The following is a 23,647-nucleotide window of genomic DNA, read 5'->3' as shown; positions in this document are numbered from 1 at the left end:
AGTATTATGCGTCGTTATTGCACCGGTTGAGAGAAGAAATCAATTTTAAAAAGTCCTCATTTGGCAAACAAAATAATTCTCTTTCATCAAAACAAGTTTAAATGGCGAAAATTGTGGAATTAAAACTCGAATAATTACAACATCCACCATATTCACGAGATTTGGCCCCAGTGACTTTTTTATATTTCCAAACTTGAAGAAATGGCTCGGCAGAAAACGATTCCTGTCGAACGAGGAGGTCACTGCACAAGCAGATGCCTATTTTGAGGACTTCCCTAAATCCTACTTTTTGGATTGCTTAAAAATGTTGGAGAAACGCTGGAACAAAAATGTCGAGCTTAAAGGAGATTATGTTGATACCCAAAATAATTTGCTTTTTATCTTTTTCTAAAGACTTATTGAACGACCCTCGTATATCGTTGCAATATGATCGCTATGGACATTGACTTACATCTTAGGATAAGCTCGTCAGGAATATCGTAGAAATGGATGGTTGGCAAAGTGACCGTGTAGCTGCAGAAGAATTAGCCATGTATCATATAACTGTCGTTAGGCGGCACCGTGAACTCGGTAAGGTGAAGAAGTCGAATTATTGGGTGCTACATCAGTTGACACCGGTCAAGGAACGTCAACGTCTGGGCTAGTTCTGTGAGTATAAAGAATACACAGAAAAGCTTTCTGCATTAGATTGCAACTTCAGTTCACAAGTGAATTTGCTATCACAATCGTAAACGGCCAAGACAAATGACTGGATCATGATCAACATCGATGACGGTTTCTAAACAGCCTCTCCATCCACAGAAGAGGTATTACTGCTATGATGTTCTATGATGAGTGTGATCCATGCAAGAATGTTATAAAATAGAGGACCTGTCTATACCAGAGCCTTGCAAACCCAGGCCCGAAGACGGCCCGGCCCGAAGCTCGAGCCGGGCGGAGAACGGGCCGGGCATAAACGGGCCGGACCTAAACTGGCTGGCACAAACGAGCCGGGCTCTAACCGGCCTGAGAACAACCAAGTCTGATAAGTCAAGTCAATCCTTCAATATGCATTGGGCGCGCCGGCCCGTGCAGGGTTCTGGTCTATACAACAAAATCGTGAAGCAATACTTCACATCACCACCCCCTACTATTCCCGCTCCACCTAATAAGATCGTAATGTTTTGAGCTAACATTCATAGCGGAAACAAGAGTAGCCAATCAGAAGTGCCGATGGTTGTTTTTAGATTTAATTAAGTTATAGGATGAAGATACATATAGGCAGATCATCTATTTTAAAACATCCTTGCATCAATCATATTTTTTTGGCTTTTTTATTATTACTATTTTAGTACTCGCTCTTCATATAAACCCTAAAGTTTCATATATATATATATATATATATATATATATATATATATATATATATATATATATATATATATATATATATATATATATATATATATTGTAAAACATTGGTAGGTCCGGGTTTAGTCAAATAATTTGATATCAAAGAGTGATTTAGTTTTGTCTAGTCTATCTTGAATTTCCTGTTCAGATTTATAAAAATTTCGTCCTTTTGTTCGTCTAATTGCTGATCTCCCTGTATATCGACTTATTGCAAGTCTTCCTCAACATATGCGATCGGTGTATTTTTTGCTAACGTTACTGGCCTGTTAGTCGGATTAGATATTAGGAGTGTGAAATTATTTCTAGGTAAAGTCTGCAATCCGTATTTATCCAATAGATTTTCTAGTGAAGAGACAATGAAATACTCCGTATCCATTTATCGATTCTTGATATTAATGGGTAGAAAGAAATGTGTCCTAGCTGGTATGGTAACTTTGCGAGTGGTAAATACATTAGCCGACTTATCCTGCTTTATTGAATGAATCGCACTTGCCGATAATTCTTCCTGAGCATTAACTTCAGTTAGATACGGCGGCGGTGGCCGTGGTTTCCTATAGATATACTGACAATGTATTACTTTGTAAGTCAATTCTGGCTTTCAAACGATTTAGAATATCTTCTCCAAATAAAGGTAAGAATTCTCCGTGTTCTAAAATTAGGAAGTAATGAGAAAATGTTGAGCTAATTTTGAATTTGATTAGAGCTATTTATGTAACGCAAATTAGGATGGAATTCTCAATTCCTCTAAGGTTAGTGTTAAAAGGAATTAATTGTGTGTTTGGGGGAATCATCGATTTCGGCCACAGAATCAACGAGCTCCCTGTATCAACGAGCTTGATTAGCAAGTTTACTAAATTCTAATGAACTATTGGTATTCGTTGTATTAGATGTGCTAAGCGCAGGGAGGTCGGGTGGGGGTTGCGTATTACCAAGTTGGGAGGGAGGATTTGAAGGTAATTGAATTTGTAAGGCACCCTGTAGTTGTGGTGCTGAAGGTAAAGGAAGTACTGGAGCAGGCTGTTGGTAGTGATGCCAATTGGGTGTCTGATTACATAAGGGATAATAGCTGGTTGTTGGTGATTTGTGGGAAAGGAAGCGCTAGCAACTACCGAAGAATTTAAACTATTGGCTTGCGGATTTTGATCACAAAGCGAATAGATTGCTTGCTGTAATTCTACATAATCACGTTTTTTCATTAGATCGTGTGCTTATTTTCTGCTCGTTGGTGGCCTGGAAGTTCTGTTCGTAACTTGACGAATAACTTTTAATTTTCTTTAAAAATATGCATCAACCGGTTCGTTTTCGCCCTGTTGAATATAAAAAAATTTCAAACTCAGCTCTATATGCAGGTGGCCTACTTAAATCGATTAATTTTGTCTTTAATTGTTCATACAGTAATTGAGTGAATCCAATTGGTTTTGTGCTTTTAACTGCAACACTAAATCAAGAGCCACGTTCTGAAGGTATAATACATAGGTAACAGTTCTTTGTTTTATCTGCGTTCCATGAATTCAATAACACAAAATTGTCAAGTAGCATAAAAAAACCTATCAGGGTCTTCCGTAACGTGTTCCGGGTGTTTAGTAATATGTGGGATATTGAAAGGAGGGCGAGAATTCTGTTTCATGTTTGCACTGTCCTTCGGAAAGTGTTTTCCCCTGACCTAGCATGAGGCATACACTATAATATAGTCAAGTCCGAGTCACTAATTTCACAGATAAGAAAATCACATACCTATGAGAAAAAAATCACTTTCAGTTAATAAAAATACCAGTGTTGCCACAGTCCTAGCTCTGAAGTGGGCTGAAAAATAGTACCAAATTGAAGCAAAAAGGGCTGAATTTTATACCAGTGTAATACACGGCTCTAAACTGAAAGAGGTAATGTTCTAGAACAACCCCCCTCTTCCAAGATCACAAATCAATGTGTCGATATAGATCTATAAAACGCAGAAATGTTCAGATATCTTTATATTCATCAATATGGCGTCACTAATAAACAACTTAGCCCTCTAAGCCAGCAATTATGTCAACGTATTTTTCGTGCTATTATCTTTTGGTGTAGAATCTTTGTAATGACATACATTATAGACGTATTTGAGTACACGCTGGTCTTCTTCGGAATATTCAACATTTGATTCAACGTGTTTGTATGGTTCTATTTCTTTTAAGGTTTGAAGATAATGTTTCCACCACACTGCTTCCTCCTCGTCTCCTTCATGCGTGACGCGCATGCGCCCACCTAGCACCATTTGTATCCCAGTATAGTTCGAATTACGAATTTTCTACACAAAGTTCCTAAGTGTTAAGCGGTGAAATGCCACAGGATGCAAGTTCAACAGTATTTTTCTACGAGTCCAACACACAGTATAAGTAACGTGAGATGTAGGAAAAAGCTTACTGACATTTTAGAAAATGTGACAGTATTTGTTAAATGGTGCTGAATTAGGTAGAATTGTACCAACTTTTTCACAAAAGGGGCTGAAAATGCCAGCGTGGTACCAACGGGCCGATGACTGACAAAAAGGGCTGAATTTGGTACAATTGTACCAAGTGTGGCAACACTGAAAAATACCGTCCGGTAGGGGAGTATTCAGATCAAAACTGAACCGGTCAAAGCCTCGACCATGTAAAACTGTCCCATATAGGTTGTGTATATAGAGCGTTAATAAAAAAGAGCGTCCGGAATCGACTCGCACTACCGGCTTTTATTATAAAATTTCCACTATAAACAGTATTTTACAAAAATACTATACAGATAATTTCTCTAAATTTGCACGGTGAGATATAGGTAGTCTTTGACCGTAAGGTCGCAGACAGGATTTCCACAGAGCCCCGTAGCAGGCTAAGCAGAGTGGCGTTAGGGTTCCATTAAGGACTAGGCTAGTCGACAAAGCGTTACCCCCCACAGTGAACGCGGCCTAAGTGGCTACACGGTAATTTTAGTTTCACCAAAGTTGTAAATCATACTATGAGCCAGTCAGGGTTTCCAGGTCTTTTCTTTTCATTTCCCGCGCCAGAAGTGGTAGACCTGGATTCGATTCTAGGCAGGAGGTTATGTGGTTCGGGTCCCACGTTGAGCTGTAGTTCACGTCTGATGTAGCCTCGCTGATATAGTCGAAAGAGACGAAGCAAGAGGCATTTTCTTAAAGATATCCTCTGTATCGAAAACAAATATTAGACCCCAATCAATAACTTCCAACATTTACACTACTTTATACTTTACTAGCTATGCACGTGCCTTTGGAGAATGGGGTTCCGGATTCGAATCCTGTGGGAGATCATTGAAAAGTTTCAGCGCATAAAGGTAGTTTAGATTCCACCTTAAACTGTAAGTTCACATCTTGTATAGCTTCGGTGCTGAAAGGACCGCTAAATTCCAAACCACCAAGTATAAAATTTACATCATGATATTTTTAACCAATTCTCTGGTTTAATCTTTTAATTTTTTTCCTCTCATGATTTTGGCTAATTCTGAAATTCCTACTCTCTTCCAATTTTAGCACCTTATTTTCAGTTTCAGAACAAAGTTGATAAAACACGAGCAGTTACAGTTAAAATAAATAAATAAAATAAAATAAACATATCTTTCTCGGGAATATTTCTAAGCTGCATGGAAAGAAATGTCTGGAAACTGAAACATTATGTGTTTGTTTTACAAAACTAAGTTTTGAAATAATTTGGCAACGTAGTTTTTCGGTCATTTCAAAGACTGGAAAGAGAATAAGATGTATTGAATCCCAATTTAAAATTATGGTCTTTGCTGTTTAAAACATTTTCGATATACCTAAGTACCAAACTATTAGAGGTGGCATTTTCCGCCTTTCTACTGTGCACACATCTATGGCTTAGACCATCTAAGGGCAATTGTTCCATCATCTACCCCATAAAATGACGCATAGGCGACCCTGGCCCTTTCGGACTGTTGCGCCTGAAGGTTTGGTATATATTAGGTATATTGGAAGTTGGCACAACTTTAACAAAGTATTTATTATTATTATTATTACTATTATTATTATTATTATTATTATTATTATTATTATTATTATTATTATTATTATTATTATTATTATTATTATTATTATTATTATTCATAGTGAACATCAATTTGGCTCGATGTAGCTCTACTTAATAGTATTAAATGAAATCATAAAATAAGAATATTCTTACCTTCTTCATTCTGAGAATTCCGTTCCATTCCCTTCCAGTCTGGAACAAATATCGCAGTCACTTCTCTCCACATTTTTATTTTTAAGTCACGATTCATGTAGTTCGGATCTCTTAAATCATATAGGCATGGCCTATTTTGTATTTCGATTATAAACGCCTCTGTGTTAAACACACTAACCATGACTGGATATGTACACAGGACACGTTTTCAAACACAACTGAAAATTTCTCTTTGTGATTACACTTGTGGTTATCTGTTTGGGGGTGGAGTTCGAGCTTCGGAGATAGGGGCTCAAATTCAAGTTATTTCGTTGTTTCATCTTTTGCCTAAAGCCAAATATTTTGCTTATAGATTACCATGGCATCAGCTAACTGTCAATCAAGTGTATCACGAGAAATCACCCTATTGTGTTACATAGATTTTTCTGTAATTAGCTAATTTTTCGGAATTTCCTTCTATTTTTGTGAATTTTCTTTTGTTATACACACACATACTTTATAACAGCAGAGTTCCAATCTCTGCACAAAGCGTCTTCCAAGCAGCTGTTTCTTGTTACAATCCCCTTGCCTGGCAACACGTCTTTCCTTTTTGTCCTTCCTTTTGAAATCTTTTAAACAGCAGGCGGTCTATTGTTCCGACCTGCACCAAATACGCTCGAGCCGACGTTTTTTCAGCGATTTTATTGCTTTCGCGTTCATGTTTAGCCGCTCAGATTTAAATACATGGTCAGCGTATTTCAAGCATACGCAGGAGCAATAAAATCGCTTTGCAAACGCTACAAATAGCCGGGGACTAAAACGTTGTGTGTTGAACGTGTTTCTAAGAAGAATGAAATTGTGTTGCTAAGGGAAGTAGGATTCTATGTTCTTTTAAAATATATAAAACTACACGACGATATTACCATGTTTTATTTTCAGTTATTTGTGTGTGTGTGTGTGTGTGTGTGTGTGTGTGTGTGTGTGTGTGTGTGTGTGTGTGTGTGTGTGTGTGTGTGTGTGTGTGTGTGTGTGTGTGTGTGTGTGTGTATGAAAGTGCATATGGAGTAATGGCGCGCAATGTATTACATTAGCGTGCGGTTTTCCCCCTTATTTTTTTTAGGGTACTAAATATACTCTAATTTTTCTTCCCCTCTTATTTTCGCAGATGCCGAGAAAGCACTTAAGGAAAACTAAACGCAAAAGCTGGACAGAAGAAGCATTGTGCAAGTAGACTTGACAATAATTTGTCTTAATGATTGCAGTAGACCCTATTTCAAGTTTTACTTCAAGTATTTCTATTTCATTTCAACTATAGTATTTCAAGTTTATTGTCTCTGTTTTCAGTATTTCAAATTTACAGTACGTAGTAGATTATTAAATACATAAACATTTGTTTGGTTTCTATGTTATATTGGATTATTTAATATAGAAAATTATCTGTGCGCTATTACCCTATACGGGGTTGCTGAATACCACGTATTTGCCTCACTCACTTTTTTGCTTGTTTCCTCACAATGTAAAGCAATTGTCATATATACTTTTAACCAGGGGCGTCATTTAGGGAGGACAGGATGGGGCAATTGCCCCCCCCCCCAAGAGTTTGAGGAATACATATACTTTAATCGATTGTCTACTAATATACTAGTACATAAACGTTAGTCTTATGTCGGTTTTGCTCTTGCCCACCCTAAGCGAAGTCTGAAATGACGCTCCTGCTTTTAACGTTAGAGGATGTGATTATATGTTCCTGATTTCTTTGTTCTTTTCATCCCAAAATGTCTGCGTAATTCGCGATTAAGCCTTAAGTGCGCGGTATTCACCCACTTTCCTCTAGTAACAGCAATGATAAGATCTTCAAATAACAGCTTTTGTCCATTCAATGAATTCTTTCGCTTCATTTGTTGATTGTTTCAAGACATTCTCTAAGTTCCTGTAACTTTTTGGAAGTCACTTTTACCATGTTGAATGCTTTCATTATATCCATACCATTTGTTTGTAAATATTTAGACAGAATTGATGTGTGTTCAAAAATGTACAAAAAAATAAAAGCTGTCAAAATATTGTCAACTTTGAGTACTTACTCTCTTTATGTGATGCTGCTTTTCGTCTAGTGTCTGGTGACATTAGGTTGTTGTTTTCGATTGGGTCAAGTGTTACAGAGTAACAAAAAGAGATGATACCTTGTTGCCCTTTGATCCGAAAACTTTCTTCAGAGCGCTATCCTTTGCCCACTTGTTTCTCTAATGAGATTCAAACATTTTCGATGCTCAACCCCTTCATTTGCGTTTTCCCATACATACACTCATGGAGAATAATCTCGTAAAAAATGCTGCAACATTTAAAAGCCCAAATAGAGTTGCTTTGGAGTTTGACTGTTCAATAGGCCTACATTTTTAAAATGTTTTACAGATATAGCCTACGTCTTTTGATTTGGTCATACTGTACTCTCTGAAAGTCTTTTAGATCTACCGGCCCCTTGAAATTGTAATGGACCGGCCCCTGTGGAAAACTCCAAAACTTCACTATGGCCAGTCCGCCCCTGAAAATAGTAAATGTGCATGTCTTAACTCCGTTGGAAGATCTTTCAACACAATTAATAGAATGATACCATAAGAAATCGAGATTCATCATTGGATCTCTGCATGAGAATTTTTATTGATGGAGAGGATATTCCAAGTAAAGAATTTTAAAACCAGGTTCTTGAGCAGTATCCATCCAACAGACAAAAAGGACTCGTTTGATTTAAACAAGTGATGTCTTTTGCAAGAGTGTCGCCAATAAAAAAAAACGGATTTAACATTTAAATCCAAAAATAAATGTAAAACATTGATACAAATGTCCCTTAATATATTTCTTCTAACACTTTTCAATTTTTGTGGATATCTCGGAAAGAAATCCTGTCCGAATTGTCTCTCTCTCTCTCTAAAAGAACGCAATTTTGTTGGTCCACGTCATAATATTGCAATCAACGCCTACCTTTGCCAAGAATAGACAATGTGCAAAACTGCATAACTATACCTTTATATGATACTGCATCTAGTTAGGATAAAAGAATTTCTCTAAAAACTGATTCATCGCAATACCGATTACTGTGGAGCTTAAATAGGAAAAAATACGGTGGGTATCGAAGCAGATGTATTGAGTTTCTTACCCACGCTAAGAACTGTTCATAATTAGAATGATGAACTAAACTCAACTGAACTGAAAGACGAACAGATACCCCCTTGCTGGTCTAGTGGCTATCGCGTGTGCGTTTAATGCCCATGGTCCCGGGTTCGATTCTCAGTGAGAGAATGCAAAACTCTAATTTCATCATCATTCACTTTCAACAATCATCCGTCTCACTTAGCTTAAAAGGCATAACCATGAGACGTTAAACTAATTTCGTTCCGTTTTTACGAAGAGATAAGTGAACCAGCTACCTATATCTAGAATTTATTCAAAAACAACTTCAAATACATGTTATTAATTATTATTTGATAATCGAGTAATATGGTTTTATATTTCGAATCTCTGGGAGGGCCGCGGTAGCCCACGGCAGAGCATTCACCTCTGCTGTATAGGATCCTTGCTTTGATCTTAGTTCGTGCAAAGTGACCTTTGTGGTAGATAAACACCGTGTGCGTGAGTTTTTTTCGGAGTTATTTCGTTTTCTCCATTTTCTGCATGAATTTAGTAATAGGTTTTTAAGGACGAATCTACTTTTCTTTTAAATTCGTGAATAAAGTTAATTTCACGAAAATTTACGATATAAAATTTGCTTATACTTGAAACACACATGTGCGTGATGTGAAAGTGAAGTAGTGTGTTTGTCCTTTGCACTTGATGCATAATATAAACTTATAGCTATGCACTACTAGTAGTAATTGTGGTCTTTATGATTTGAGAGACTCAGGGAAACACAATCGTATGTCTCATTTTCTAACTTTCGGGTAAACTAGGAAAGAAGCTTCAACATTCCTATTCAATTGAATGCAATGACATACCAAACAAGCTTCCCATATGATTTGTAGGTGCATTTCTAAAATTACACGATCTACATACTATTCTATGGTTCAATCCCAACTCATTCCACCTATTAAATTAAATACACTGTAAGTGGCGTTTACCATTATGTAAACTAGAACCGCTCATTTAAATTATATTTCATGAAATTACAGCTTAAAATGGAAGCCAATATAAATTATAGCTGTGATAGTGCAAAGCTAATTTGTTAACAAATCGTTCGTGATAAGTTTGATCCGGCAATGTTTACAGTTTGTATATGATCAATAATCACATATTGCATAGCTACAATGAGAAGTATTCAACAATTTGTATAGTAACATAACTTAAACCTGTCTTGTTAGTAACCGTAAAATTAAGAGAACAGTTCATTCTATCAAACTGACCCATTCAGGGTGCGAAATCCCGGGGGGGGGGGACGGGAGAGATTTCCCCCCACCAAAAATTTTACACTTGCGTTTCCCCCTCACCAAAATCTGTAAGGGGGGACACCTTAATAGGAAAATATAAGTACGTAGGTCTATAATGAAAATTTTCAGAGAAACAATAACTTTAAATGCATGCTGTTTTAAAAAAGTAGTTTATTTGTAAAAGGATCAGGTGTTTAACTTTTTCGGTTGTTCGGTTGTTGACGAGATGAAGACCTTTATTCTCTAGCGTACCAGTTGCATGCAAAATTGGTAAAATTTTTCAAACAAACAGATTGTTTTTCAATTTCAGTGGACGAATCTACAAACAGGTTTGAGGACAAGCACTTGCTGTTATATGAACATATGTGGACGAAGAAAATAAGCCTTGTTATCGTTTTTATAAATTAGTGCCTGTAGAAAATACCGATGCAAAATCCCTTGAAAAGAAAATTATTCAAGCATTTTCCGAAGATGGCATAGATATTTTTAATCTTAAAGAAAAACTTGTTGGATTTAGTTCGGACGGGAATGCAGTGTTTATTGAGAGAAACGAAGGTGTTGCTGCTCAAATTAGAAGAAATGTCAACCCGTGCCTAATTAGCGTACACTTCATGGCACATCGAATTGATCTTGTTTCTGAAAGAGTTTTTGGTGTTGTGAATGCTGTTCACAACTTTGAATGTTTGTTAGGCGAACTTTACAAGGTGTTCAGTAAGTCATCTACATCTGCAACACTTAAAAGTATCGCGACAGTCACAGATGCCTCAGGACTGCTGAAAATCAAAAGATTGTTCCACATACGTTGGATTTCAAATGAGAAGGATGCATTATTGGCAGTCTTTACATAATTTTCTTGTATAATGCAATTCCTACTTTTGGAGTATGAAAATACTGACCATTTCAACAGAGACAGTTTTAAACTGAGTGGTATTTACAAAAAAAAAAAAAAAAAAAAAAAAAAAAAAAAAAAAAAAAGTCGGGGAAAAAGAACATTCTATTGCTCGGTTTTCTTCTGGATATTGCGTCCATTCTGTCTAATATTAGTAAAACGATGCAAAAGGAAGCAGTTTCGTACAGTGAAATAGAGAAAAAATTTACCCTACAATCCAAGCTCTGAGAGAAATGCGTATGAAAGATGATGTCTACCAAAGTTTTTGTAAAGATAAGTATTTAGTGCACTGCAGACAAGCATCTGATACAGGGAGTGATGATAATGAGTTTGATCAAATAAGGGGGCAGGTAATCCAGGGTTTAATAGACGAAGTGGAAAGAAGATTTCCTTTTAATGATGAGCTAAAGTGCTTTTCAATGTTTGAAAATAAAGATCGTAACAGCCTGAGTGGTTTATACGGTAACGTAGACGTATATAAAGCAGCTTAATTCTTTGGATTGAATCTTGATACTGCAGTGTCAGAATGATTTGGTTTGATTTAGTTTAACGTCCCAAGGTTATGCCTGCTAGGTAGGGATGGTATCGAGACGAGACGAGACGAGGCTTTGTACAGTCTCGGTTGATAAATAACGGTCTCGGTCTCGGTCTCGTCTCGGGTAAAAAATCACCGTCTCGGTCTCGGTCTCGTCTCGGTCAACAGATGCTTGTCTCGATCTCGGTCTCGGTCTTGAGTACCAAGTCTCGGTCTCGTCTCGAAAGTCTCGAAATAAATAGTGTGAAATTAAAATAGTGAAAGTATTATTCTCGTATGGTCTGTCGTTTTCGTTCATTTTTTCCTTTCACTTTGACTTAGAATTATGGTATGGTGTACCTCTTCATAGCTAATTTGCTTGTGCTAATGCTTTCCATGTGTGTATTCCAGATTCAATGATCAGTGGGTATATCACCCTAAAACCCAAATCGTAACCCATATTTCACTTTCAGCAATAGACTTTGTCTCATATAGCCTCAGAACTGCCTATACAATTAAACTCTATTAAATTAACTCCAGTACTATCCAGTAGGTTATTTCCTTCCTTTTAATCAGAATTGTTCAATACCTCCTAACGGATAACACAACACATTGCAGCACGAATGTATTAAATCGTACCGAAATTGAAATTTTACAATTTCTCATTTATTATTTAATAGATTCTGCTTTGACTGTCATTTTAAAAACAGAATATAACGTTCATTATCTTAACAAATAGGGTAGATTATTACTACGATATACGTATTTTGTTTCAAATTGATGAAATGCTTTATTACCGTTTCACATCTCCGTGTTTAATTGACACTTTATAACACGAACGTCCTGAACTTTGTGGTTGGAGCTACTACACTCATCTTTGCTATGTGAGGTCTCAAGTTGGATCACAAAACAAGTTAGATTCAAAGTCCGATGTTTCGCATAGTTCGCGTCTCATTTTAAGTGCATTCTCTTTCTTATACAAGTTCATAAGGGCGTAACGCATTAGGTAAGCACATATCCAGTGCCGTAACATAGATTAATCTTATTCCTGAGCTCTCAACGGTGCATGTAATCTTTATTCGAGAAAACTAATCGTGCGTTCATTACATTGAAATTTTATATTGATTGAAAATTACTTGCGAAACTTGAACATACATATTAGATAAGTATATAGGTAAATAGAGTTATCTGTATCTATTTTTTCTCACTTGCCAAAACAAGTGATTCTTAACTTTCTAGTTTTCTTTTGTATTAATTTTCGTAGTTTTGCTGCAATATGATGGATTGAATAGTCATATTTTTTTCGCTCTACGACTTTCATTAAATTTTGGATCCATTTTTACCCTACCTTACCTAGTAAAGGTCACTTTTTGGTTGAAATTGAGTTAACAATACTTTTTTAATAGACTATGTTCTTTCTAGTGGTGTAATAATGTAACTCTGAAAGCATCTTACTACTTTGTAACTACTTAGTAAGTTTCAAAAACAGTACTATAGGTCTTAGTTGAGAAACCGGTTTTTCGCTTCTCTAAAATTACGAAATTATGACTTGGTTTAGTTTACCTCCGAGGTCCAGATATAATAAAATCATCACCATCATCATAATAAACCATTATCAATCCATTGCTGGATGAAGGTCTTTCCAAGTCTTTTCCAACAACTATCTAACTTGAGCATTTCTTTTCCAGGTTACTCCTCAGTGGTGCTTGATTTCGTCACACCTTGTTGTATGCGGAGGTTTCCTAGTCTGTTTTTGTCTCGTGGTATCCAGTCTAGAATTGTTTTCGTCCGTCGATCATAATTTCTTCTTGCAATACGTCCAGCACATCTTCCAGCTCATATTAAATTATTTCATTAGCACCATCAGTATTCATTTCTATATTTTGGGCTACAAATAGTTCGAATTCGCTACTTTCGGAGCACAGACACGCTACTTTTTAATCTTCGGATCTGGCAACACTGACTGATGATTTAAATCAACACAATGTGAGGAACCCCAATTGGTCTAGTGGCTAGCACGCTTGATTTCGGTTCGCGTGGTCCCAAGTTCGATTTCTGGTAGGGGTAAAGTTGAACGACCGAAGTGGTTCGGATTCCACTATAATCATTCGCTCCACGTCTCCTTTAGCCGCCCTAGTATAACTGTGGGACGTTAAACTAAAACAAAACAAAACAAGAATGAACACTGTGTATTACTAACTGTAGGTCCTTGAATAATTGCATATAGCTATATGGTATGGATCGAGTTTGAGGTGGTTGGTGGTCAAACTAAAACAAGTGAAATATAATTAGGGTGTAATTAGAACCTTTAATTAAGGACGGTCTTAATATAAAGTGTACACCAGGCCTAAGGCTTAGGGGGAACAAATAGTGTTACTGAAAATGTATCAGTTACATTTAATTTCAGTTACAATTTGCATTTACATGTATTGCTGGAACGAAGACTTAAACATTAACATTATAAGTAGCCCAAAGACTATGAAGAACGTCGTCTCTTGAAAGCATTCTTGCACCATAAAACAAATTACGAGTAATTCTAAAATATTTTGCAGTTATCTACGTTATTTGCGCATATTTAGAATAATATTTAGCAATATATTTAAATGGGCAACACTGCTTAAAATAATGTAACTGCGACTTGTTGTAATTAAAACCACCAAAAACTATTGTTGTAATGTTATAGAAGCAAAGGAAAGCAATAATCATTATAAAAATTTAATACAAATACGTCATTTTAAGCAGTATAACAATCACTACCAATGTATTTGGTATCTCTGAAACGATTTGAAATAATTGTTGTAAAGGGCGTTATAAGCATTTAAGTCTTTTGGAAGCATCTACATGATGAGACGTGATATGTCAGCGCGTTTTCGAAGTAAAGTCTTTAGAAACATTTAAATTTTCCGTTTCTTGTAACTTTGTTCCTTCCTTCATTCGAAATATATTATTCCGTGATCATAGTATTTGACGCTAAGATCAGAGATGTGCGTCTACGCGTAAAAAACGATAGTTTACGTTTACGTGTCAACAATGCGTAGACAATGTAAACAACGTAGACTATGTAGAATATGTCAACAACACGTAATTTAATATGGCGTCGTGGACAATAAAGGAGCTTTCTTTTGTCGTTACCTTGCGAAATTGCGTACAAAATAAAATACCTAGTCCAGCGAATAGTAACTTTCGAATACTTAGTTTCGTCTTGATGAAGGAAAATAACAAATATTATGCATTTTGTACAATATGCAAGAAAAAATTGGCAAATACAGCAGCTTCAAGACTGAAAGCCCACAGGTGAGAATTAGTTTTGTACGTTTCATTATAAAAGCAGTGCTCGAAGTGGAAAATCTAAGGAAGTGGTATGCAAAGACAAAGGATATAGGATTCATTATTCTACCTTTCTTAAACACTACAGCAGCATCGACAGCGCAACTTCAGCGTTGTCATCCGTATCACTTTCAGATTAGATAATTCCCTCTACTTTTTATATGTTAGTCGTTTCCCTAATCTTTCGCTGCACCGAAGTAAAACAACTGAATGAGGATATATGAACAAACGAGCAACGAAATTCTTCCTTACATTTGATCGTGGTTGTCTACATAGTCTACACGAGAAAATGTGTAATGTAGATTACGTATAGATTACAGTAGACAATCGCGTAGACGTAAAATTATAGTTTACGGCACATCACTGGCTAAGATACAGTTGATGCGGATTGCACCGGATATGCTATTTGAGTTATTAGAGATCTCCAAAATGTTGATGTTAGTGATACTGTGTTGTCCTTTGTTACACTAAATAATGTATGGGCTATTGTAGTTTTGTTAAATAACTAAATTAGAAATATGTAATACTTTACATAGCGCAATTTGAGAAAATACAACTTCATTTTGCTTTAGCAACATTGCTTGTTTATCTAGTGGTATTGCAGAGTATTTAGAAGAATTTCCCAACTGGTACGAAATTTCAGCATTTTTAATATATATATATATATATATATATATATATATATATATATATATATATATATATCGTAGTTCCTAGGGGAGGGCTATAGGGACTATAGTCCCCCTTAACGCTCAGGTATACACTGGATAAAATGAGCTTCAATCCTACTTTCTTTACACTGGATAAAGCGGCAAACCATGGTTTAGCCCCTCCCTTGATCATATTCTGGGTCCACGGCTGTATATATATATGTATATAAAGGATGGCCCATTTTAATCTTTCCACGGAGATATCTTGAAAACGGTTGAACATAAATGAACCGAACAAAAACTCAAATAGGAAATGCCATGGGGCACACCGAATGGTGTTGTCGCGGTGCCTCCCGGGGCCGCCCTTCATGGGGTCCCAGGGCCAAACTTTAAAATTTTAAATGGAAACATGGCGCGAGTAATACCTCGTTCCATAGATCTTTAAAAAGTAAAAAGCGTTGTGGCAAAAGATTTTTCATATCGGTTACCGTATTCAAGATGGCCACCAAGATATGGTGCCTGTTTTCCGATAAAACGTCCAGTACCACTAGACTCCTAATATGAAAATAGTTGGAGATAAATGAACAGAATAAACCTCGTATAGGAAAAGCACAGAGGGTATTTATCACATCACGGCTGGAGTATAATGCAACGGAGAAAAAGATTATTAAAGTGTAATTGACATGATGCAAAGGAGGAAATGATAGAAAATTATCTTTCCGATCTTTGTCCATAAGTAGGTGAAGCGGGAATGAATGGTAAAATCTCAAATGAGAGCCTCACTTTTATTTGCAATAGATATGGTTTGTCTGAAACACTTATGTGTACAAATGACTGGTACTATAATGAATAAAAATAAAGTGAAATAAGGTGAATAAAAACAAGGTGAAATTCAAGTTTAACAACATTTTGCCCACCCCTGATAATTTAACGCAATGCGTGCAAGATTTTTGGGACATATCTGCATCAGTATGTACCGTTTCGTTACAAAGGATCAAAACTGAAATTACCGTTGAAAGTTATTCGGAATGTAACTGTGGACATCTCAGTGAAACTCATATTCTATCACATGCAAGAAGACATAGAAGGAAAAGGAGCGAAACAATATCATGCAGACGACAGTTGAACAAAACTAACGTTTGTAAACATTGTTCTAAAATTGCATTGTTCGACAAATTTGTTTCGCGTTTCAGTTGATTCATTTTTGCATCATACCATTACCTGCAATCAAAATGGAAGATACCATTTAACAAGAATTTTACATACCTTATCCCATTACAAAAGTATGTAAGTTTTTATTTATCTCTTATAAAAACAAATTTCAAATAACTTTGTTTCGTAGATACAATTTGCAAAAACTAAGGCTCTCATTTGCATTTTCACCGATCCTTTCCGCTTCACTCACTCACGGAGTGAGGTTAGGATAAATTTCTAAAAGTTAGATTTCTTCTAATCATCTTTTCGACTGTTGCAACATTCCCGAGCTAAAGAATGATAAATACCTCTGTGATTTCCTATTCGAATATTTGTTCTAGTGTTTTCATATTAGTGATACTGGACGTTTTATTTGATGCAGGTACCATGTCTTCGTGGTCATTTTGAAAACATTGAACAATCTTTTGCAACAGCACTCTTTAGTTTTTAAAGATATATCGTACGAGATATCACTCACACCATGTTTCCATTTACAATTTTGAAGTTGCGCCCTGGGCTCCCATGAAGGATGGCCCTGGAAGCCTCCGCGACAATATCAATCAATGTGCCACATGACATTTTCTATTTAAGTTTTTGTTCGGTTCATTTATGTTCAATCGTTTTCATATTAGTGGTACTGCACGTTTTACTGTATCTGATAGAGGCAACATGTCTTGGCGGCCATTTTGAATACAGTGCCCGATATGAAAGATCTTTTGCCACAACGCTTTTTAGTTTTTAAAGATCTATCGAACGAGTTACCACTCACCACTTGCTTCCATTTAAAATTAATGTTGGGCCCCGGGAACCTATGCAAGGCGGCCCTGGGGGGCACCGCGACCATATCTATATCTATCTATCTATCTATCTATCTATCTATCTATCTATCTATCTATCTATCTATATATATATATATATATATATATATATATATATATATATATAGGTAGATAGATAGAGAGATAGATAGATAGATAGATAGATAGATAGATAGATAGATAGATAGATAGATAGAGAATTCTATTTGCATCAACAGTGGATTTTGTTTCGGGAGAGGCTTGAAGAACGACTAAGAAACATTTACGTTGTATGTGCAATGCAAAAAAATGATCACAAATTTATTTCGGGAGGGGTTTGAGCCCGATAACCACCCCCTAAATACGCCACTGTACATCAGTCAACTCTTCTCATATTATCTAACACAGCAACGAAAGACATTTTGAGTGAAGGCAATTTTAGTATCTATCAATATCAATATTCGAGACGAGACCGAGACTGACCTAAGTCTCGTCTCGGTCTCGTCTCGATTTATAGAGGTCTGTCTCGGTCTCGGTCTCGTCTCGATTTATAGAGGTCTGTCTCGGTCTCGGTCTCGTCTCGGTATATAAAAGTCCGTCTCGGTCTCGGTACCATCCCTACTGCTAGGCTAAAGGAGACGTGGATCTACTGATTATAATGGAATCAGAATCACTTTGGTTGTTCAACTGTATCCCACCGTGGAACCAGGGGCCACGCTAACCGAAGTCAAACGTGCTAGCCAATAGACCAAGCGGGGGTTCTACAGTGTCAGAATGGAGAGAGTACAACTCAAGTTCTAAGTCGGTAAATGATTTTCAAGTTCTTAAAGCTTAACGCGGAAACTTCGTTCTGTGCCATTATCAACTGCTGCCTGTGAACGTGGATGCAGTGTTGTTCATATTAAAAGTTTCGAAAGAACCCGTAGGTTGGCGAGTACCTTTCAATCTTTATTAACAATTAAACTCAGTGGATCTCCTTTAAAATTATGGGATGCTGTTACTGCTGCTCATACGTGGGCTTCTTCTGGCCATCACATGTTCAACTCTCGTTACACACAGAAAGAAAGTGAAGTTTAATCTTAAATTTTTTTTCTCTAAGGTAAGATACGTTATTGCAAACTATATTTTAGGTCTAGAAATACAGTAACACAATCATTCAATACTCGTAATATTGTGGCTCTCTTCGGTGGTCTAGTGGCTAGCACGCGCGCACCATCTTCGGTGCACGGGGTCCTGGGTTCGATTTCCGGTGGGAGCGCCTTACAAAAATTTGAACGATTACCGTGGTTCGGATTCCACCTTAAACTGTAAGTCCACATCTCATAGCATCGCTACTGAAAAGGGACACTAAATTTAAATCAGCAAATCAATCGTATTATAGTGTTCGTGCTTTTATTTTCTAAAGTTTAACGTCCTACGAATATTCAGTAAGGCTAAGGAAGACGGTTATGATGAGATGAATTATATGGGTGGATTAAGATAGTGGAAGGAAGCGGGAGGACCCCGAGAAAACCCCCATACAATTATTTGTATACCACAAGCAGAATTTGGTGCGAGCTAGGATCCAACCATTGATCCCACGTACCTGAGGTGAGCGCTCTACCACTGAGGCAACACGGCTTTTTGTTTATCAAGTATTTGTTTTGAAATCATATCTGTTATTTTTAATAATATATTGTTGCTAATAATACAATATAGATACATAGTATTATTTAAACTTACAAAGGTGACCGTATATCTGAACGACCAAACTGAAACACTACATACGGAGCGAAGAAACGAGAATTTCATAAAATAATAATAATAATAATAATAATAATAATAATAATAATAATAATAATAATAATAATAATAATAATAATAATAATAATAATAATAATAACTATACTCTGACTCTACAGCTCATGAGGATCTATGGCTGGCCAGATGGAGCGCTTCGAGTTAGTAGTACTAATGCTTGGTTAGGACATCGGTTCTCAGGGACTATTATATTTGACTTATAGATCTCTACCGCTATTCTCGTGAATGCAGTCTTCAATATGATGGTACACACAAGGGTACTGTGCTCCCACGAGAGTCTAACCCTGGACCATACGCACCGAAGTGTATATTAAATGCAGTAGATAAGTTACCAATTTTGGGTAAATGAATAAATAACATTACAGTATTTTTAAATAACAATGACGACTAGTTTGAACATTTATTATTATTATTATTATTATTAGTAGTAGTAGTAGTAGTAGTAGTAGTAGTAGTAATAATAATAATAATAATAATAATAATAATAATAATAATCCATTAAATTTCCATTTTTTTGAGGCTCCACGAAGCATTAGTGTGGATCGCTGAACTTCTTCCCCCCACCATTTTCAAATGATTTCGCACCCTGGACCCATTGAGATAATATATAGACCCAAGTCAGTCATGAGTGCTATAGTTAAAATTTTAACGCCATGAGTGACTTTGCTTTAACAGGTGGCAGAAAGCAAATTATAAAATTCATATATAAAAAAAGATAGAAATGTATTTATTTTTTCGAACGATGTTCTTTTAAATTATTTTTTTTTAAATAGTGGATATTCTCATTATTATATGATATAATAATGCATTATGAGCAAATTAACAAGAATTTTTGCTACACTTTCGTCTAATTATTAAATTTAATATATTTGACATTTACAATGAAACATAAATAACCATACAAGTTTGACAACAAGTTGTAAATAGTTTTGCGGTCACCTCTACACGCAAAGTCGTTTTTCATTAACATCTTGTTAAATACAGAAGTTAGTAAATTCTTAACGACACTGAAAACGACTCTACATAGGGGTCATTGAGAACATTTTATCGTGTATGCAAATGTTCTAATTTTACTATCAAAGTTAAATTTATACAATTCTAACGGTGGATATCGCGGAGTGAGGTACGACTAGTGCTGCTATCTACTGGTGAAAACCTGTAACCCAGTGAATGTCGTCTACAACGCCATATTAGTAGGTTGGCTGTTGTAAATTGTTTGTTATGGTAATTCAAAGCATAATTATCATCATGATTAATGCTGTTAGTTCTTTTGGTCGGTACTTTGAACACCCTTGTTCTTTGGAGGACATTAGTACTGTTGACCGTCACTAGAGAAGGTAAGTTTTAAAGAATTGTCATTTCGTTAGCATCTGTCACTAATTTGGCAGGTCCCCACAACAACTTTCATAATTGTTGACGTGCAAAGATGTGCAACTGAACTTCGGACTTAATGACTCTGTTTCATTAAGAATACGTTTAAATATAATTTGGGATTGGGTTTTAAATATGTTAAAATGTATGAAGTGGGAAGTGGTTGGTTTGTATGGGAAATGAGTGGGTTGGAATGTCGTACGAGTGGATTATGGGATTAATATAAGAGATCACCAAGATTTATTAATTAAAACTTGGAACCTAATTCTATATTAGGGTGCTAAACAGTTCTCTGAATCTTGATATTGGCGGAAAATAAACTTATTGACTTACAGCTTACTTGCTAATCGTAATTAACAGGACCGGTTTGATGGAGGAAGCTTCCGTATGAGTTAAGCGTTTCTATTATAGGCCTACTTCTGATTGGATCTTCTGTACGGGCTTAATTTGGCATTGTACCTCACTTTCGAAAGCATTTATCCCGTTAAACCCCACCAGCTCTTCAACATGGCAATAATTATTAATGGACGTGTACGTTCGACATAGTACGATAATTATGATTTTTTTTTATGTTAGGCCAGGTTTTTTTTTTTTTTTTTTCACTTAGTGCATAAGTTTGGCCCGGTTATACTTATCCGAACTGAGCCCTTTTCGAATGATGACATTATGGAAATAGTGTGCATAATTTCTTGCTTGTTGAAACGGGGCCATATTCCCCTCACTAGCAAAATATCGTAATTACACTAATGGGCACTAATATGAGACGTAGACTACCTACAGTTTGTGGTGGAATCTAAACCAACCTAACGCCGTTTTTCAAAACTCTCCTGCCAAGAATCAGAACCACAAGAGCATGAAAGGGGCTCGCTTCGCATTACCGGTAATGATACACCGTGTTTATTACCATTTAAGGTTTTATTTGTTTCCATATTATTATTATTCACGTAAATAACAATGTAATTTGTTTTTGGCAATGTGGTTAGCGAACAGACACTCGGATTGCCATTCAGTGCAGCAGACTCGGATTGCCATGCCGGACTACTCGAGAATAAAATTAAAAAAAAAAAAAATTAAAAGAAAGGAATAGCTTTTAGCTTCTTCCCCAAAATACTACGTTGTGGCTGTGGCTCACTTGGTAGTGATTATTGTTCCAAATACAGTGTGAACGTATTGCATAAAAACTAGTTCATAAAGCACGAACCAACTTGTGCTAGGTGGCCACCAAAAGGCACGAATGCTATCTAACGGAGTCAGAGTACAAGCGCTGCAGAGATGCTCGAGCGAGTTCTTAGGGAGCAGGCACGCCAGCAGTGGTGGGTATACGCATAAAGAAGAGTAGTGGAAGAACACTTTATATGTTATAAAGTATTTTTCTTATGTGTTTGCACAGCTTTGAGGGAGATACTAAATGCCATTCAAACAAGTACAGAAATGTACTAAATTAGGTTAGGTTTGGTTAGATGTTCCTCTTCTTTTCTGTAGTTTCGGTTCGTTACTACAATTGTGACAAACTGCGTCTTTACTAGACTTTGCCTTTCACAATTTCAACAACTGATGCTCTTTTATTTTTGTATGACTAGATAAAAGTCCAACACGATATGTCACAATCTTGTCACTTACGCACTATTTCCACACTGCCTTTCCCATTACATAACAAGTGTACCTTTCCGCCAAATAGTCCTTTCTGCATCCATATATAGTGCCGCATACAACATCTAGAACAACTAACAACAGAAATTTTCTTGAGTTCAGCTATTATCTTCACCTGATTTTCACCAGGGTTTGCCCAAGCGGGCCCAGCCCGAAGAAACCCGGTGGTTTTTTTCGGGTTGGACCCACCTGGGTTTTCGAGCTTTTTGTTAATATATTATTGATACAACCAAGGTGATCACATTGGAAGTGATTTTTATCAGATTTTGGACTTTTCTTGGGCGAATTGAATGCTTTCCGGTTAAAGTATACGACATTCAACATGAAACCTTCATAAAGTTCTGAGTGCACTGAATGAATAATAATAATAATAAAACCTCACAGCTTGAGATGATTTAGCAATAAATTAATGTATGGATTATGCTTATAGCCTATTTGAAGGAAAAAAGTGCAATTTTATATTTTAGAAAATACTTTCCGTGATAGTGTGCTCGCCAACTATTTTCGAGGGAGGAGGGGAAAAAACACGTCATTTAAGACATTCTGAATCATTCTATGTATAAAACTACCTGAGCTAACATAAATTATTGAACAGTTCCTGTAGGACTACAATGATAAATTTGGCATGATGGTAGCTTTCCGGGACTAACCGACAGAAAAATTGCCAAAAGTGAATATGGTAAGTCTTTACTTTGACTCCAACTGTGACTTTAATCGGTTCTTATAGGTTCAGTTACTTCCTGGAACTGTTTGTGCGTGAGTCACTTGTTAGAACTGTTCGTGCCTTTGGTGTGACGGCTTAGTTCATATTTTTCCCACTAGGTGTCTGTGTAGTCATATGGTAGTTGGTTAGTAGTCACATGTTCTGTGTGCATGTATGTGTGTGCTGCTGTTTGTGGCATGCGGGAGCGCGTAATTGAATTGGTTGAATTGAGTTAGAGAAAACCTATCATAGTTGTGGTCTAAACTGAAGATATTTTCGACGTATTCTAAAAGTGGACGTTTATTGGTTTCTTGTTTGTAATAATAGCAAGTGTGCTCGGTTTAATAAAACGACGTGTGTGCGGAAAGGAACATTTTTCAGTAATGTTGAGTATTGTGCATGTGTTCTTGGTATCTTATTTTTTCGTGTGTGGAATCAGCAGTTATGAGTTCATTATTCATGAGATTTCTCCTATGGCGAAATGGTGAGTGTTTTCTTTTTTTAATTCATATTATTTTTATTCTTGATTTGTTTTGCATTTGAGTATTAGGCAAAGTATTTGGTTTGCTGCTGCTTGTCCTATTGTCTTGTTGAGATGTAATTTTTTTTTCTTTGTCATGCACTGATTTATGATTAGAGACGAGTGTTTTTTTTTTTTAATTTTTCCCTTCTTAGCTTAGCTTTATAGTAGTGGTGTGATTATTTATTATTATTTTGGATGTTTTTATGGTACTTGAGCGGGGGGGTTGGGGGGCGGTAGCCCCCCATTTAGATCTCAAAATTCATAGTCACCGCTT

General features: G+C 36.3%; 1 protein-coding gene across 1 annotated transcript in view; it reads left to right on the top strand.

Annotated features, from left to right (window-relative positions):
* The first annotated feature begins 20,276 nt into the window (after positions 1 to 20,276).
* The window catches only part of LOC145662883 (inhibitor of Bruton tyrosine kinase), a 77,543-nt gene continuing 74,172 nt past the window's right edge, over positions 20,277 to 23,647 (top strand). The window contains exon 1 of the mRNA XM_081728847.1: positions 20,277 to 20,463. The gene's annotated coding sequence lies outside the window, so the exon portion shown is untranslated. The remainder of the gene's footprint in view (positions 20,464 to 23,647) is intronic.

This window comes from Thermobia domestica, chromosome 10 (assembly GCF_964235325.1).
Source record: "Thermobia domestica chromosome 10, izTheDome1.hap1.1, whole genome shotgun sequence".
Lineage (NCBI taxonomy): Eukaryota > Metazoa > Arthropoda > Insecta > Zygentoma > Lepismatidae > Thermobia > Thermobia domestica.
The sequence above is the reverse complement of the archived record's forward strand: the minus strand, read 5'-3'. Positions and strand labels throughout refer to the sequence as shown.